Raw genomic sequence first — 17,398 nt, 5'->3', positions numbered from 1 at the left:
AACCCCAGAAATAATAATAATAGTAATAATAATAATAATAATAAACAACCTGGCTTATTTATAAATAGAAACTGGAGAACCCTTTGGAATTGACTCCATATCCGCTTTGACTGGATGGATGCGAAGTTTATTCTTGCTGGAAGCTAAAAATCTAGGAACATACCAGGATTTGCAGCAAAGGCGAAGAAGATGGGAGGAAGAGGGGGTCCTGGGTGGGGGAAGATACTTTTCTGCTCTGCCAGCTGCTGCTGCTGCCATGGCTGCTAGTGCCTGGAAAGAGGGGATGGAGATTTGCCAGCAACAGAGAAGGGTGGAGAGGAGCAGGGGAGAATGGAATGTGCCCTGAGGGGGCGTTCAAGGTGATAAAGCCCAGAAGAAGGGGGGAAGTCATTCCCAAATGTCTTGCTACAAGTCTACACGTGCATAGCATATTCCCCACTACCAGGTTTCCTTCTCTTTTTAGGGGAGGGGATGAGAGATGCAAGTGGGGAGAAAGGGAAGGAGGATGTTTGCATCCAAAGCAAAGGGCGACATACTTGGTAAATAAGTTCTTGGGATGTGTAGGGAGCAGAGTGACGTCTTACAGCATGGGAGAGGTGTCAGTGCAAGAGGCGAGAGGAGAAGGAGGATCTTGCAGGTTCAAGCAGGGGGACTGGGCAACAACATGCAGGGCCAGAGTGTCCTCCCTTCCTCTGCACTTCTGCAAGTCATCCTGGTAAAAAGGGAGAGCTGTGGTGTTACTGGGATGGCTGCAGAGACAGGAGGCTCTTGGACTCAGCTGCTGAGCTCCAGAACCTTCTCTGAGCTCCAGAACCTTCTGAGGCAGTCGAGAAGCAGGATGGACAAAGTGCAGAAGGAGAGGCTCAAGGTGCTGCCCAAGGTCATAGGAAAGGTCAGTGAAACCGAGTGGTATGCAATCACACCGACATTTAAACGCGAGGCTGTGGTATTTAGTTCCCATGCATGACCCCTTCTCCTTCCCTTTGCCACTTAATTATGCAGTAAATAAAACATGTCAGGCCCTGCTTTCTGGCCCTGAGGCCAAGTTACACATCATGACTCATGTCCACACACAGAAACTCTTTCCCTCCCCTCCCTCCAAATAAGAAAATGGCCACATCCAAACTGCCCTTTGGGAATTATCCCTGGCTCCTGCTACCTCCTGAGCAAGGGATATTCACAAGTTCACAAAATCATGGCTATGCTTATGTCCAGGCTATGCCTGTTTTGTTTGCTGGTGGATGTGTAAGCACTTTGTCTTTCCTTCTGGGTTGGAAGGAGACAGTTGCATATGTGGTCTCCCTGAGACAGTAACCCAATTATTTCAGCATAGAGGTCTTCCAATGTTTCACAACAATGAATGAATGAATAGCATTGTCCTTATTTTATGGGTGAAAGCCCTCAAGGGTAAAGGGATCAAGAGACTCACTCAAACTATATAAACTGTAATTGATGGAGCAATAACTAGAACTCACGTCTCCAGACTCTTAGACAAATCTTTATTTACTAAAGTATGTAAGCACTTTTGTCAGCTCAGTGTTTCCCTCCCAGCTTCAATAAATATCCAGACTGAAATGACAAACTTCCTTTTCTTTTTTTAAATTGCTTCTCTGCCCACATCCTTCATATAAGTAAGGATGAATGTTCACATGGTTATATATGATTGAGAACATTCCATCTACCAAGCTGTACATTATCTCATGAGTAACAAGTTGCTGGCATGTTCTCTAAACCTTTAGTATATGCAGTTCAAATGCAGAGCAGTTAAAATAATGGACCTTGCTTTATGCTTGCAACAGATGAGGAAGATGTGCACAACCCATTTCCTAGGGCTTAGCTGACACTTGATAACCTGGTACGCAGTTGTGGCAAAATTGTTGATGATGGGGAAAACACGTCCAAAGCCAGCAAGGAGTAAATAAATCATGGTCACCAAAATGATCTGTGGGAAGCCAGTTTTTGGAATGTCTAAGATAGGGCAGAACTACAAAGCCAAGATTTTTTGGGACTTTATGCGAATTATGAGAGATGAGAGCAGGAATGCAACTCTAAAATAAGTAATGAAAGATGGGTTTCATTTGGAAGAATGTATGTTGATTTTTATCTCTGTCTAGTTTGACTTTCCCCTCGATTACTCATGGTATGTTTGACAGCTTTCTCTGAACATGTGTTGCAATGACAGGCCAACTCTGGAGATGCTTATGGGCACAAAACTACAGGAAATATCAAAAGAAGAGCATGTCCTCTCTGATAACTCATGATACTGTCATTTATCTGGTTATTAAAATCTTAATGTTATTTAAGTGACTCTTTTGCAAAAAGCTGGATTGTTTGGACTTCAGCTGACCTGTGCCAGTTTAATCTAGCTGAGACGGTTTTCCTGTTCCCAGTGTACTTGTCAAATACTTTCTTTTGACTGCCTCTGAGCCTTCTCCTCACCATGTCTCAGTGTTGCATAATTTTCTGTCTTTTCCTCCATACCTTAAGATACACAAGAGTTATCAAACAGGGACAAGAAGCACAGTGGGGCTGAAGAACTTCACTGAAGTCACACCTTAAGTTTTCAGCAGAGGCAGAAGTGGGAAAAAGGCCCTTTGGGACCCAAACTGATGTTTCATTCATTGCCTGCACTTTCGTCGCATCATCCAGATCAGAGTCATTTTGAGAATATACTTCCAAGAGAGCCTGGAGGTCTTCCTCCTAGGTGAAGCTGTTCCTCTAAAGCCCTTCAAGGAAGATAGGTGAAGCAAATAATGAAACCTGAGACAGCAGAGGGAAATTATTTCACTAAAGCTACGAAGTGGGGTAGGAGAATATCAGTTCCTCACCGGCCCTCATTCCAGTGTAATGGCCTTTGGATCTTCAATTCCTCTTCCTGAATTTAAGCCTGTGGACATCAGTTCATGTCTCTGAGTAGTTTAGCAAAGGCCTTTTAGTTGCACCTGTATGTCCCCTTTTTAAGCCTTCGTACATCATAAGCCTTAGACCACATAATGTCAGTGTTCAGGAGAACAAGCTGAACAGAATAGGAAGAGAAGGCAAGCACTCCAGGCTCCATGAACAACCTGCAAAATTAAGCAGTGTGGATCTTTTTTATGGCCCTGGAGAGAAGAGAATTCAAAGTCATAATATTGCTTGTGTGGCCAAAAAAACCTGTTTAAATAGCTGCTAAGCTCCCAAACTCTCTTTGCTCTGCTGAGCTGCTAGGGCTGATCTCTCCGCTCACCAAGGCAGAGGAGCTCTGAGCATGGCACGGCCGCAGCCTCAGTAGGCACGGCTGAGAGACTCCAAGGAGTCAGAGTGAAGCCAGAAAGCCACAGAAGACGATGTCCTCTGTCATCCCTCAACAGACTCGTCGTGCAGCCCACACCAGCAAGCTGTTCGGTTTGCTAGCAGCAAGGACCTGTTGGAGGACAGGTTTCCCAAGCCTCACACACTGAGACACACTATTCATTTCTTGTTGTTCTCCACAGGTTGGTCTTCAGCTTGCACTGGCCACCTACATGGCATGTTCCCTGCTGGGAGCCTCACAAGAGGACTCCTCTGTAATGATATTTGGCTCGTTCTGCACACCTCCCTGTTGTTTGGCCTGACACAACCCTCTCTGGTGTTGTAGAAGGGATGACACAAAAGAGGTAAGTGGTTGCTTTACTCTAAATCTATGGGAAAAAGTCAGAGACAACTTTCAGCTGATGTAATGACATGTGCACACTTTTATTAAGGTCTCCAAGAAGCTTGATCCCAACCAGCAAATATATACAATACCAACAAATGTCATTCTGCAACTACAAAACAAAAAGGCCTGGAAAGTTCTCTGATGTTTCCAGCATGGATTAGTCACCCTTCTGGTAAGGCTTTGGCAGCTCTTATTGATGGTCAGTCCAACAGGTGGGGCTGACATACCAGGGACCTTACTCCATCCCGCTGCTCTGCCAATACCAGGACGTATTCTTCCTGAGAACTGGGGGGTGCAAATCACACCAGCTTCCAGAGAACGGGACTTGTTCAGCATACGCTCACGTTCAGGGTGTGAAAACACACGTACAACGCAGCCCTGCAGCCTGGCTGCTTTTCCAGTGACATGCAAAATGTTCCTTCCTGTCCTTGCTTATTCATTGTTTTTAATGGTTGCCCAGCATTTTTTCAGAGAATGGGTGATAATTTCCATTTCCTGGTTGAACTCCAAATTTTTCTTTCTCCTTAACTCTACTGTCATTGCCATTTGATATAGTCTTTTCTTTCCGTAGAAATTCCTTCTAAGGATTTATTAGGAGCTGCAAGAGCCCTATCAATTTAGTCTGCAGAGATAGGACATTTCAGTAGTAAGTGACAAGGAGACAAGTTTACTCCAGAACATGGTTTAGTGGGCATGGATGATGGTTGAACTTGATGATCTTGAAGGTCTTTTCCAACCTAAATGATTCTATGATAAATTTTAAAAGTACCTGCAATGAAAGTTGAGAACACTAAGAGGTCAAACTTCATTTTTAGCAACAGGTGCCTAACTTGTGACCATATTGCCATGTCCATGTAACTGAGACACCAAACTTTTGCAAATCAGGAAATACCAGAAAAAAATCTTCTCCCGTTACAGTTCCATCTTCAGCCGCAAGGTCCCAGTGTTGTTTGGGACCCTAGCCAAAGCTGTAGGTATGGACTTGCCTGACACTCACTGCTGTTGGCTGACCCTCATCGCCTGCTGAAGGAATGTCTCAGCCAACACCATAAAACCACCCACTGGGTCATGTACCACTACCCCAGCTCCTCCTTTGTCCCACTGTCAGCCAGGTAGTTCTCCCCATCCTTTCTGCTTCTTTCAACTCTCTGCAGAGCTGATTTAACTCACTGAAATGGCACAATAATTACCTCCTTCTCTTCCACCCTTGTTTAATTTTTGGATGTTTCAGTGTGTTAACCTGACTCGTGGAGGAATCTGATGAATGCAAAACTGGCCTAAGGTAAGAGGCATAAATGTGTGGCCAGCAGTGTGGGTGGGTGGTGGGAGGAGTGAAGTGTACCTTACCCAACTGGAAGTAGTGAGCTGGTATGTTGACTCACTCAGTCTCAAGAAACTACCCCAAACCAGATGAGACCAATTGCTCTTTGTTTCTCTCCACAGCTGTAAAGGGAACATGGGACTCTCAATACCTGATATACCTCATTAATATTAACTGGCTGATTTTCACAAAATGACCCTTAGAAGAAGGTGTGGTTTTCAGTGTTGTTGGATACATGGAGACTGCAACATGTACAGAAAATGTCTAGAACTTCCCAGGATTTAGGGTGGTGAAATGTCTATGATCTGTTGTTTCAGAGCATTCATTTTTTGCAACACTTATATTTGCTCAGAGCACAGGTCCCAGATGAAAGCCACATTTTTTAGTTTCCCATCTGTTTTGGAGCCCAGTTCTTGGTTTCACTGTTGTGGTTGTCAGGTTGAAGTACAGCTCTGTGTAGTTTAAACTGAGAAGGTTAATGGATCCAAGTGCAAAATCTGTTTACCTTGGAGTTTTTTAAATGTCATGCAGTCGTTTCCATTGCTTGTGGCTTTCAAGGTTATTATTTTTAATAGTAATAGCACTGTAGCATACAAGTGTCCCATTTTATAACAGAGACTCATTATCTTAAATTCTTACAATAGTGTCATCCATCAGTTTTGGGAAATCAGAAATTTATCTGTAAAAAATAAAATAAAAATGGGTAGGGGTTTTGTTGCTTTTATTGTTGATATTTTCTTTTACTTTGGCTTCTAGATTTTGAGTTTCAGGAAAATCATATTGCCAAGCAATTCTCTGCAACAATTGCACCTAAGTTAAGATCCAAGAAGGCATTTAACCTCCTAAAGAAAGCGAGAGTTAGAAGTCCAGGTGTTCATTTGATTCTGTTCATTTCATTGAATTGAAAACTGAGTCTGAATTTCTCATTCAGACACTTGAGTCCGGAAGACAGGAGGTTAGATTTCATCATAAAAGACGAGACTGAAAATTTTTGACTGTTCACTACAAAAGTAGTGTTGCATTTTGTAGGAATACACTCAAAAGATGAGAAAGAAAGTGCTGTTGCTTAGATTTTCATGGACGAATCTTCCTAAGAGCTTGGTGTTCAAAAAAGGTCAGGCTCTTCAAGCTATTTCAGGGCATCAGGGATCATCTTCACTTTTGCTTTATAACACTTCTCCAGACAAACTGGAAAAACAAAAGCAATAAACATAAACCTAGTATTTCAAAAGATTTGAGAAGATTTTTCTGTTCTGCTCCCACTGAGAGCAATGCCTGCCTTCCTGTGTTGATTATGAACAACAGGAGTTAGGCACTTGAAAGCCGAGATAGAAATAATTAGGTGGATACGTGTCTTGTTAACAATAGATGGATTTTTCCTCCTTTTCGGGATAACTTTGAGCATTTTCACTGTTGCACTCTTCCCCTGCAAGGCAAGAGGCCTCGGTCTGTGAAGTAATTCCTTTCACAAAGATCGGGCTATTTTCTGCAAAGCAGCCATGGTCTACAAAGACCTTTTGACCTGTCAATCAGGTGCTTCCAGAAGGAGATAGCACAAAATTGGGCACTGTCCTTAATTGCAGGTTCAGACTGCCCTCCCTCCCACACGCTTGCACTCACTCAGGGCTGGTGCTCTTTGGGTGTTCACATTTTTAGAAATCCGTACCATCATCAAGGCTTACGCAGAAAACCCAGTGACAGAAAATGACGGCTCAAACAAAAAGAAAAAAGGAAGCCACAGCTTTTATTTTTTTTAAGCTGCAACTTCTTTTGTGTCTTTGATCCTTGTTCCCTATCTAATGAATTAAGCTGGTGAAAAGTGCTTATTATTAGTAGTCAGAGGCTGGAAACTGCTCAGCTGACACTGAGCTTTCACTTGACAGAAATAGTGTTCCCTTGAAATCCATCACCCATTACAGCTAATTTTCAGCATAACACACTAATAGACATAGGGCTGCTGCTCAGCATGAGTGAACAGAGTGGCAAAACTCATTCAACCAAAAGCAAAGACCCCCTCTTGCAATATCACAGACAAGGTTGGTACAATATGTTTGCCCAAAACAAAGGTGTCCTGAGCTATTTTAAATGTTTTAAGACATCGGCTGCGCTTCCAGGTGCATCTCCACATAGCACAGGTCTCTGTTTTGTCATCAATGTGTAAGGATCCTTGGAGAGATTTTCCATCCGGATGGCAGATGGTGAAACTAATGGATGGGCCATCATTAAAGTCAGGATTAATTTGCTTAAATATCAGCATCTAGTGCCACTCGCTACCCTGGGATATTTCACCTCGCCTCCACCTTCCAGCCCCAAACAGTGTCAGGTCTACAGACTCAATGGAACAGCCCCAAAATGCTGGTGCATCTCCGATGCTGTGGGGCCTCAAAGCCCACTGTCAAATGAGCTCAATCACTCTGAGCTCTGCTTGTGGTATTGTCTGGATCTGTGCTGACTGTAATTGAAGCATAGATACCCCCAGACTCAAGAAGACATCTGCACTTACATTTCTGTAAATGTAAAACTGAACCCTGCATACAAAAGCTACCTCTTGCCATCTTTCCCAGAAATGTTCTTGAAGATATTTTTGTGCAACACATTTTCTGTCACTTTTGCAGTCAGGTCTCCCACTTCTTGAAAATACACCCAGAAGCACCTCTGGTATTTAAGCCAGTGATTTCAGAGTCATTAGCACTCCCATTAAGTTACTTTGATTGGCTACAGATACATTTCTGCATAGAGCCAATTTTGATGTACTACAGCAAATCCAGAAATGACAGTTAACTTACTTCTATTTCTATTCCAGGCACTGCCTGAGTTTTCCTGCTTAGCAGATCATGGCCAGGACTCATAGCAGTTAGGAAAATTGCAAAAATTGCACAGAGAACACCACCACAGTGCAATGCCATATGGAAGAAGCAGAAGAAACTCTAACACCTGCTAGCTGGCTTATGCTTTAAATATCATCTTGCTTTGCCAAATCCATGTTTTCTGCTTATCAGGATGATTTCTCAGAACCAAAACATATTGTAAAGTTTTCCAAATGTGCTATTGTGAACCTGAGCAGGGCCCCTGAACTTTTCAAAGCTTACCAATTTCTATGGGTTTAGAAAGGAGCACAGATTTAGGTCCATGGAAAGAACATGAAAAGGTGATTGAATTCTATGCTGAAAAAAAAACCAAAAAAGACCCAGAAAGTACAAGAAATCCCAATTTACTAGCACTGCCAGATTTTCCAGAAGTTTCTTAGATTTAAATATCAATTTAAGTTGTGTTGCAAAGCCCTGCCAGTATTACGAATATGTTTTTACCTTTAAAATGCCATTACCTTGGAAACTGGGTTTTGATTTTTGCAGGTGTTTCACTGCTGATAGATGTGCATATGTATGTTTATAGAGAGATGTATGAATGTGTTTAAATGCTGTGTCCCATCCATATCATAGGGAATGGGACATTATCCAACCTGTAAGTAAGCCTTAGCCTCACAGTTCAATATACCAATCCAAGTTTTCCCCATTTTCTGCTGTTGGTGGTTGAGGATTTTTCGTTGTGTGAAGATTCAGGAATTTATAAACCCATGTTGGATACCTGCTGATTTTGACAAGATCCAACTCCCTTGCCATAAGATGCTTGTGTGGAAAGCCTTCTCCACTCACTCCATCAGCTGTTGCTAATGACACATGATGGCAGTTCTGATCAGGCTGTCATAAGACACACAAAAAAGTAGCAATCACATAGAAAACAATTTGATTATATGAATAACAAATGAATGTATGGGTACATCCTATCCCTATCCCACCCAACTTTTGCTAATCATTTCAAATGAAGAACACAGCAAAAAAGTTAATGTGGAAGTAGAAGAATGAGTAGGCTTTGAATGGCTAAAATGCAAACATTAAATTATCTGGGATAATAGTGGGATACCCAGAACTCTGAAACTTGCTAGCCAATATAAATGAAATAACTGAAAAGAGTGGAATTTCATTCTCTGAATAGGTGGTGGTAAGTTCACCACTGACCTCAACAAATGTGGGGTAAGGCCAGGTAACTGGACAACAGGAGGCAATGCTATTTCCCATATTTATAGAAAACATTCTTTTATAGGAAGTGAAAAAAGAAGCCAAAGGGAATCCTTGAAAATGCAGGCAGATATGTATGTGATTTTCTACTTTTTTTTTTTTTTTCTCATGAAGGGATATTTGTTATGTAAAAAGTGCTGTTCTGTAATGCTCAGTGTGTGGAAAGCTGAATGTGGAAATGATGAAGGAGAATTTTGGCTGCCTGGCCTTCCATGTGTGAAAAGACTTAAGAGGTTTGGATGTCATCTTGTTTTTCCTTTGCTGAGTGAGGAATCTGATCCAATCTCTTAGTGAGGCTTTTTCCGTTTTAGATTGGCTATGGAAAAAAATCTTTTGAAGCATTTGAAATTGTTTTGCTTATGATTGTCCCTTCAGTGAAGGGGATTTTGCACCCCTAAATAGGACTGGCAGACCAACGCAGCAGCCTTCCTGCTGGCATATGCGAATGTATCAGGCTCTTAAAATGTGGGTTATGAACACAAAAATAACAGCCTGCTATGTCTGTTATTCAGCGAAGTGGATCCTTAGAGTGGTGGAGGCTTGTGTTTCAGTGCTGAGGGTGTCAGGCTCAGCTGGTACAAGTAGGTCAGATCTTCATTTGGTAAGTTTCTGTAATATCCTACTCTGAGGAAGCTGCAAGTCTTTCTCTGATGCTGGCTGTAAAACCTTTCTCCACCCTTAGTTTATAGTGTTCCCTGTGACACCATCCTCCTTATACTACCTTGCTGCGTTGTTAGCAATAGTGTAAAAGTGTTCTGCCATCGAGTCATCGAGCCACCCCTGTATTCCCATCCTCACACTGCTTGTAGGATTATTAACCAGCATTGGGAGCTAACATCATCCCTCATCTTTCTAATTACCACTGAGGAAACTGCAGCCTGAGAGGGTGTTTCTGAGTTACAATATGTTTATTTTATGATATATTTCAGTGAGGACAAATATGATGTTGAGGGCTGTGGATGACTCTGTCCTGTCCTGTCAACTCCCGTCATTCTCAGTACTGTGGAATAAAACCAGAGTCCAAAACCAGAAATGTCCAATAGCCATTCATTTCTTTGACATTTTTGTCCCTTATAAAATGTGAGACAGAATGAAGTTTGTTGGTTTAAGAAGTATGAAGGCACCTTCTGGGCTTTCTGTAGCTTAGAAGTATAGTCAGCCCATAGTGTGGAAGTTGTAGTTTTTGTAACATGTCGCATACAGGAGTCTCTCTGAATATGGCCAACTGACATCAGATTATTCCATTCTTAGTATTACATACTAGGATATGAAGTCTTAAAGGTTATCTTATAAGACGAAGCATCTTAGTACCAATGCTGCATGGACTCTGTGTTTGTTCCATGTCTGGAGGGCATGGTGCCCCTGCTGACAAGTAGAGAAAAGATCTTTTACCCTGCAGGTAAGTGTCAGTCATACAGCTCTTACCTTTACCTCCAAAAATGTCGTCTTCTTCCACCCACTGGCTCCCTGGATTTTTGTGTCGTCAGCACACTTGCTCAGGGTACACTCTGCCCCATCAGCCAGATGATTAAGGAAGATGTTAAACAGGACTGGACCCTGTATTGACCCCTGAGGTACACCACTAGTTACTGGCCTCCAACTAGACTCCACACCACTGATGACCTCCCTTTGGGCCTGGCCATTCAGCCAGTTTTCAGCTCACCTCATTGTCTGCTTATCCAGCCCATACATCAACAGTTTTTCTATGAGGATCTTATGGAAGACAGTGTCAAAGGTCTTACTGAAGTTTAGGTAGACAATATCCGCAGCTCTCCCCTTGTTTACCAGGCCAGTCATTTCATTGTAGAAGTTTATCAGGTTGGTCAAACATGACTTTCCCTTGGTGAAGCCATGCTGACTACTCCTGATGATGTTCTTGTCCTGAAGGTGCCTGGAAAGGGTTTTCAGAATTAGAGGCTCCAATGCCTTCCCAGGGATCAAGGTGAGGTTGACCAGTGTGTAGTTCCCTGGGTCCTCCTTCTTGCCCTTCCTGAAGATAGGAATGACGTTTGCTTTCCTCCAGTCTTTGGGCACTTCTCTCAGTTTATCTCAGATTATCGAGAGCAGTCCTACAATGACATCTGCCAGCTCCCTCAGCACCCACAGATGCATCCCATCAAGGCCCATGGACTTATATATGTCCAATTTGCTTAAGTATTCCTTGAGCTGATCCTCTTCCATCAAAGGTACATCTTCTTTGTTCCAGCCTTTCCCCTTTGTCTCTGGGACCTGGGATTCCTGAAGGCCAGTCTTGCTAGCAAAGGCTGAGGCAAAAAGACATTCAGTACCTCAGCCTTTTCCACGTCCTGTGTAACTGTGTCCCCCCTCTCATCGCGCAATGGACCCACACTTTCCCTAGTCTTCCTTTTGTCACCTATGTACTTATGAAAGCCCTTCTTGTTGCTTTTGGCATCACTGGCCAGATTCAGTTCCATTTGGGCTTTAGCTTTCTTAACTGCATGCCTGGATGCTCAGACAATGATTCTGTATTGCTCTCAGGTTACCCACCCTTGCTTCCAGTCTCTGTATGCTCCCTTCTGGTGTTTGAGTTTGTCTAGGAGCTATTTGTTCATCCACGCAGGCTTTTTTGCCTGACTTCAAATTTGTTGGGATGGAACACTCTTGAGGACAGCATCGCCTTGCATTCTGCTTGTTCATTCTCTGCTAAGGGTCTCATGCTGCCTCAACCTGCTTCTGGCAGGTGCTTTGTGGCAAAAGGAGGTTTCAGGACCCAAGGCAGAAAAGCAGATTGACTGTCCTAAAACAGGAACAAGCAGCAGTCATCACATTCATAATCACTTGGTTTGGAGGAGAATCAGGTCCCTATTGTTACAAGGAGGGAAATACCAGATTTCCTCTGCACCTTGCCTCAGACTTCTCACTGCAATGTCCCATTATTCATGGAGCTTTTGGAGGGAACCAAAACCTGAAAAATATTGCAGCATGTCCTTGGCAAGTGACACATGCTCCTTGTGGTGGGACAGCAGGCAGCACATCATCTGGCCCTGTCCTATCCAATGCAGAAGGCAATTTTGGTTTAAGACAGATAATACTTACACGTTTTCTTCACTGCTTGCAGTAGTGTCTCTGTGCAGAGTACTCTGTACACCATTCATCTATTTCATCTGCTTGTTCACAAAAAACACAGGCTGAACACTCTCTCTCACACAGTATTTTAAGTTTTTTTTGACTTCCTAAGAAAATGCACCCAATTATGCTGTCTGGTTGTGTCTGTTTATCTGTTTGTATGTCTCTTCATCTTGTCTCTCCATCCTTCTCCTCAACAACCTTTTTTTTAAAAGCAATAGTTAGTGTCAACTGAATTTGATAGATGTAGTTTCAAAGATACAGATTCCCCGGAGGTTTTGCAGAAAAAGCTCCCCAAGGAGAGGAGACAAATCTTATTAATAACTCCCCTAATGTAAGGAAGAATAACTTTACTCTTTATAGGCAACAGAGGATCTACACAGGAATGAGCCACTGTAAACCAGACTTCCTTAGTTTCACTGCTGCTTGAAGTACAGTGTTTCCAAATTACAACAGGGCCCCATTGTTAATCCCAGTCCTGGATGTCATCAACACACTCTCCCTGGGCTAATTTTTCAACACATTCCACCACCTCTTCATACATAATTTTCCTCTTAAAGACCTTATAAGTGCAGCAATTTAAGATCCAGCCCACTCCTTCTTCCTTCGATGAGGCTCTTTGGGCAAACTCTTCACACTTTAATGTTACAGTAGAGCCACTGAGAAACTTGAACTTCTGGAAATAACTTTGTCAGCCAATTGGCAGCTAATGACAATTTGACTTCATGCTACAGAAACATGTCCAAGAAAACAAGCACAATCTAATGGACATTTGTTTTTGCTACTATTGCCAGTTAAATCAAAACATTTTGTTGAGTTTTTTCAAGTTTCCCTGCTTCTATCTGAATAGTTTCTGGTTGGGGTTTTTTTCCTTCTCCCTGCCCCCCCCCCTCCCCTTTTTTTTTAAATTGCAGTACTTTTAAAAGCATGTGTGAGTTTGAAGAGTTATTATTACCGTGTTTCTTCTTCAGGTCTAAACACTGAGATAACAGTGCTTAGCTTTGATAAAGACTAAATATTTCCCAGTAATGCTTTCATATGATTACTTTATGTCATGAATGAAAATCTTTCATTGTAATTCTCAAAAGACAGCAAATCGTATATGGCTTAACCTTACACAGATTTACACATTTCTTTTTGTAGCTTTAGTTAGATTTGGGAGCAGTGTAATGAAATGGACATGGTACTTTCTTGGTAGCAAGGAAATGCAGTTTCTAGTTCTCGTACTACTTTCTGAATAACATTAGGTACAGTCTCTTTGATCAGCCATTTCTTCTGGAGAAAGCCTCTCTGTTAGTAGATCTGTGAAGGACCTCTCTCAATAAGAGCATAAACTCGCATTTTGCAGTGGCTCTTGTGATGTGAATAGCAGCACATTCTTTAGGTCTCTGTTCCATTGAGATCACGAGAGACAGAGTTAGTGCCAAAAGCGAGAAAGGAGAAGGTCATCAGAAGGACATCCTTCCTACTGCCACAGGGCTTTCTTGCCCACACATCCCACATCCTTCTCATCTCCATGCCTTGACTCTATAGAGCTCTCTCCCCAGTTTAGAAAGGATTTCTACATTCATCCCAGGTTCATCTCTGCTGCTGGACATGAAGAGTCTACTCTAGAGTAGTGAGAGGGGAAAGGTCAATCCTGATTTCTCCACTGGCCACCACTTCCTGAGACATTGTCTGATTTTCGGCAGATGGCATTGTATGTCTATTAGATTGAGTGAACCTTTACCTTCAGTCCGGTTTTATTGCCATCAGGTACAGGGCAGTTTGAGGGAAGAAAATTGGACAGCCGATATATATGGGAGGCATGGATTTATGCTGAAAGCCGTGGGCATCTTAGCCACCTCATGAATGTTGACTAGTTCAATACATGCTATCAGATTATATCGTATTGCATAGTGCCCATCTCTTACTTCCTAGACATCCCATACACCATTTGTGGTACAATATGGTGCAGATGATCTTAATCATTTCTTCAATTTCTGATGACTACAGAGGGGGGTGGTTTATTTAATCTAAATTTAGCCATTTGCAGTGTAGAGATCTATGTCTGAACTTACCTTCCCAGACTCCCTTCTTTGATAGCAAAGGCAATTTCAGGTCAATTCACCTGAACTACTAAACTTTAGTATGAAGCAGATTGCTTCCTAGATGACACTGACTTCACTGGCTGGATCATCACTGATGTCCATTTGGTGACTGAATGACCATATGAGATGAAGTTGTCAGAGGAATCATTTCTGCTTCATTTCTGCAGTATGTGCATAACTGCCATCCCTTCTAAACAGCTGGAGCAGTAAGGAGAAAATCTCACACAAATCCCTTAGATACAGTATTGTCTGATCTGTTCCTCCTTTTCCTCCTCTTTCTCTCTCACTCTCTTTTTTCCCCTTCAGCACTGAATTTATTCCTCTAAAATAATTGCTGATACCATTTAATTAATTGTCATCATCCTTTCCAAGAGAAAATAAATTTTGATTGTATGTAAATGAGATCTTTGTTCCTTTATGTAGTAATCACAATTTTTGGTTCCGTAAGAGTCTAAGTAATGATATTTGCTATTTTTCCTCTGCCTATTATTAATTAATTAATGTCTTTTGCTTTTTTAATAATAGCATTATGTTTCTAGAATGGTTACTATTCTTCTTGATGTGTTCAGTCTGGGAAACCCACTGTGAACAAACTTGGTAACAATTAAAGATTAATTAGCTACAAAATGAGAAGAAACCTCAAAAGACACACAGAATTTGAATGAACATTCAGACATTTTAGTTACTCATTGCCTTCCTTGTTTATGAATTTTGTTGAGAGAGAGAAGTATGCAGAGATGGATGGCTTTCAAGCAGGACTAAAAAAGCCCCAAAAATTTCAAGGAAGAGCCTGAAAACCTGACCTAGACTTTCCATACTGATAGATCAAAGGCTTCTGGATAAGCATCTGGATTCTTGGGTTTTTCTGTCTTGAGTCAAACTTTCCTTCCACTCCTTTTGAGATTCTCCTGTGACTTGTAGCAATGTCTGCGTAAAACTCAGCTTCGTTTCCTCCTCTCTTGCTTTCCTCCCCCACTGAATAAATACAAAGAAGGAGGCCTACGGATCCAACTGCACCTATTTTCAGCTTGGATCAGTGCTGGGGAACTCATCACAACTGGAGCTTGGCAAAGGAGCTCCTAGCTGGCAGACCAAGCATTTGGCAACTAACACAACAAGTGAATGGCTCCGGCTGGCAGCTTTCCTTGGACGGCTGAACAGTATAATGTGAACACGGGAAGGAGAAGGTCAGCTCACATTGGACTGTTATTCCCTTGGAGGATAGTCGATGATCTTCATGATTTGTCAGCCTAAGAGTCTTCGTCCATTGCCTCTTGACTTTAGAGATGCGGACATTAGCTTAGAGGGGAAAAATGACTTTAGGAATCAGGACAGTATGAGCAATATGTATCAGATGACAAGAAAAATAATACAGAAATCTGAAAAATGTTAAGGGCATTAGCTTATTAATGGCACAGTTATTATAGCACTAAGCAAGCACCTTTTCTGACCTCCAGCTCTGATGGCTGCATCCCAAAGTGATGAGGAGACAGCCTGGATTCAGTCAGCAAAATAATTGATTCTGGGAAACAAAGCAGTTCAACTTTTTGCTTACGTTTGAGACGTTGACAAGAGAAAGGGCAAGTACCCACGCCAAGAGACGTACCCGGTACCATGGCACGCCATGCCAAGATAACAGGCTCTGTACAAGGAGAAGCTTTTGTATTCCTGATAAACAAAAGCTTACACATCAACTTGGAAACAATACTAGCAGCCAAGAACTGCCAAGAATAACATGCCACCATAGACAGTCAAGATTCTTCTCCTAGAATGACATCTAATCTATTACTCTTAATAATACAACATTTTGTTCTGAGGCAGTGTCTATGAGTTTTTGCTCTTATTAATTTTAAATGCGTCTGTCCATCTTTTCATGACATTTAAAATATTATTAACTCTTTGGTGATGTGTGGAGTCTTCTGAGGAGCTTGGGAGTTGCCTAAATATAGGCAAAAAATCCTTGCTGCAGATAAAATTAGATGCACTGACGAATCTTCAACCAATACTTGAACATATATCTCTGTTCCTCTCACTGTTGTCATTCCTGCATATCTTTTTTCTTGCAGATAAGAAGCAAAAAGTACTGAAAAGTGTGAAAAGCGTGGAGAAATGCAAGTCCTTTAATTCTTGCCCAGGCAGTAGCTGAAGGAACATTTGGAAATGGATACTTGGGTGTTAAGCTTACACCAACTTTGTAAATTTATTAAGAGAAGGAAAGCACCTTGACTTAGCTGCAAGCCTAATTAGGTAATAACTACAAAATTCGCCTTATTAAGGTTTCCTTAGGTATAGTACTACTTTGAACTTTTTGCGCTGCTACGTTATCTCTTTGATACAAGCTATTACAGTGCCTTGTGATACAGAATGAGCTACCTGAGGCCCTTAGTGGAAGATGACTTAATGACCTGGAAATCACTGAGTTTTCTAATTCATGAGGTCGTAACATTCTCTGGGAACAAAATTAAGTAAACCCCTCTCTTGCTATTGGGCCTGCTGTTGTCTCATTCAGACTAGCATTTTCAGCTTGTCTGCAAATGAGGCAGTGCAAGAGCTGACCTGTGCTTCCACAGGAACTCTCCAGAACAAAGCTAAGGTGCAAAAATGGGAATAGGATGGAAGCCCCAGCGGTCATTTCTGTTTGGATGGCTTCCTTCCACCACCTCAGCAGGGGAGCAGCTTTTACAGGATGCTGAGTGAAGAATAAGTGAGGTTTTCTAGAGGTCTGGTGGGGCATGAAACTCTTCCCTCAGCCAGAACATCCCCTGGAGCCTGGGCTGTAGGTCAACCTTCTGGTCCAGGCCACTCATTAGGGCTTTAGACTAGTGGTCTCCAGATGCCTTCAACAGTTTCCTGACCTCAGCACCCTTTTTGAAGGAACATATTCCTTCTGCATTAAGCAATTTGGCCCGCTTTACCCCTAAGCACCTGGTCCCAAATTGTCTTCCAAACTGCAAACTCTAGTTAACAAGACTTAGGGGAATGACTGTTCCATGGGAGTGACCAAGATCCACCACTGCACACACTTGCTAGGAAGTAGAGATGCCAAGAAGGGCTGGAATAAGGGGAAGATACTTCATTTAACACCTCCGCCTTTCCATCCAGCTCCCTGTGATGTGCTACACCAGGTCTCTAAGAGCACGCACCTTCA

Source organism: Aquila chrysaetos, chromosome 3 (genome assembly GCF_900496995.4).
Source record: "Aquila chrysaetos chrysaetos chromosome 3, bAquChr1.4, whole genome shotgun sequence".
In the NCBI taxonomy this organism is placed as follows: domain Eukaryota; kingdom Metazoa; phylum Chordata; class Aves; order Accipitriformes; family Accipitridae; genus Aquila; species Aquila chrysaetos.
The sequence above is the reverse complement of the archived record's forward strand: the minus strand, read 5'-3'. Positions refer to the sequence as shown.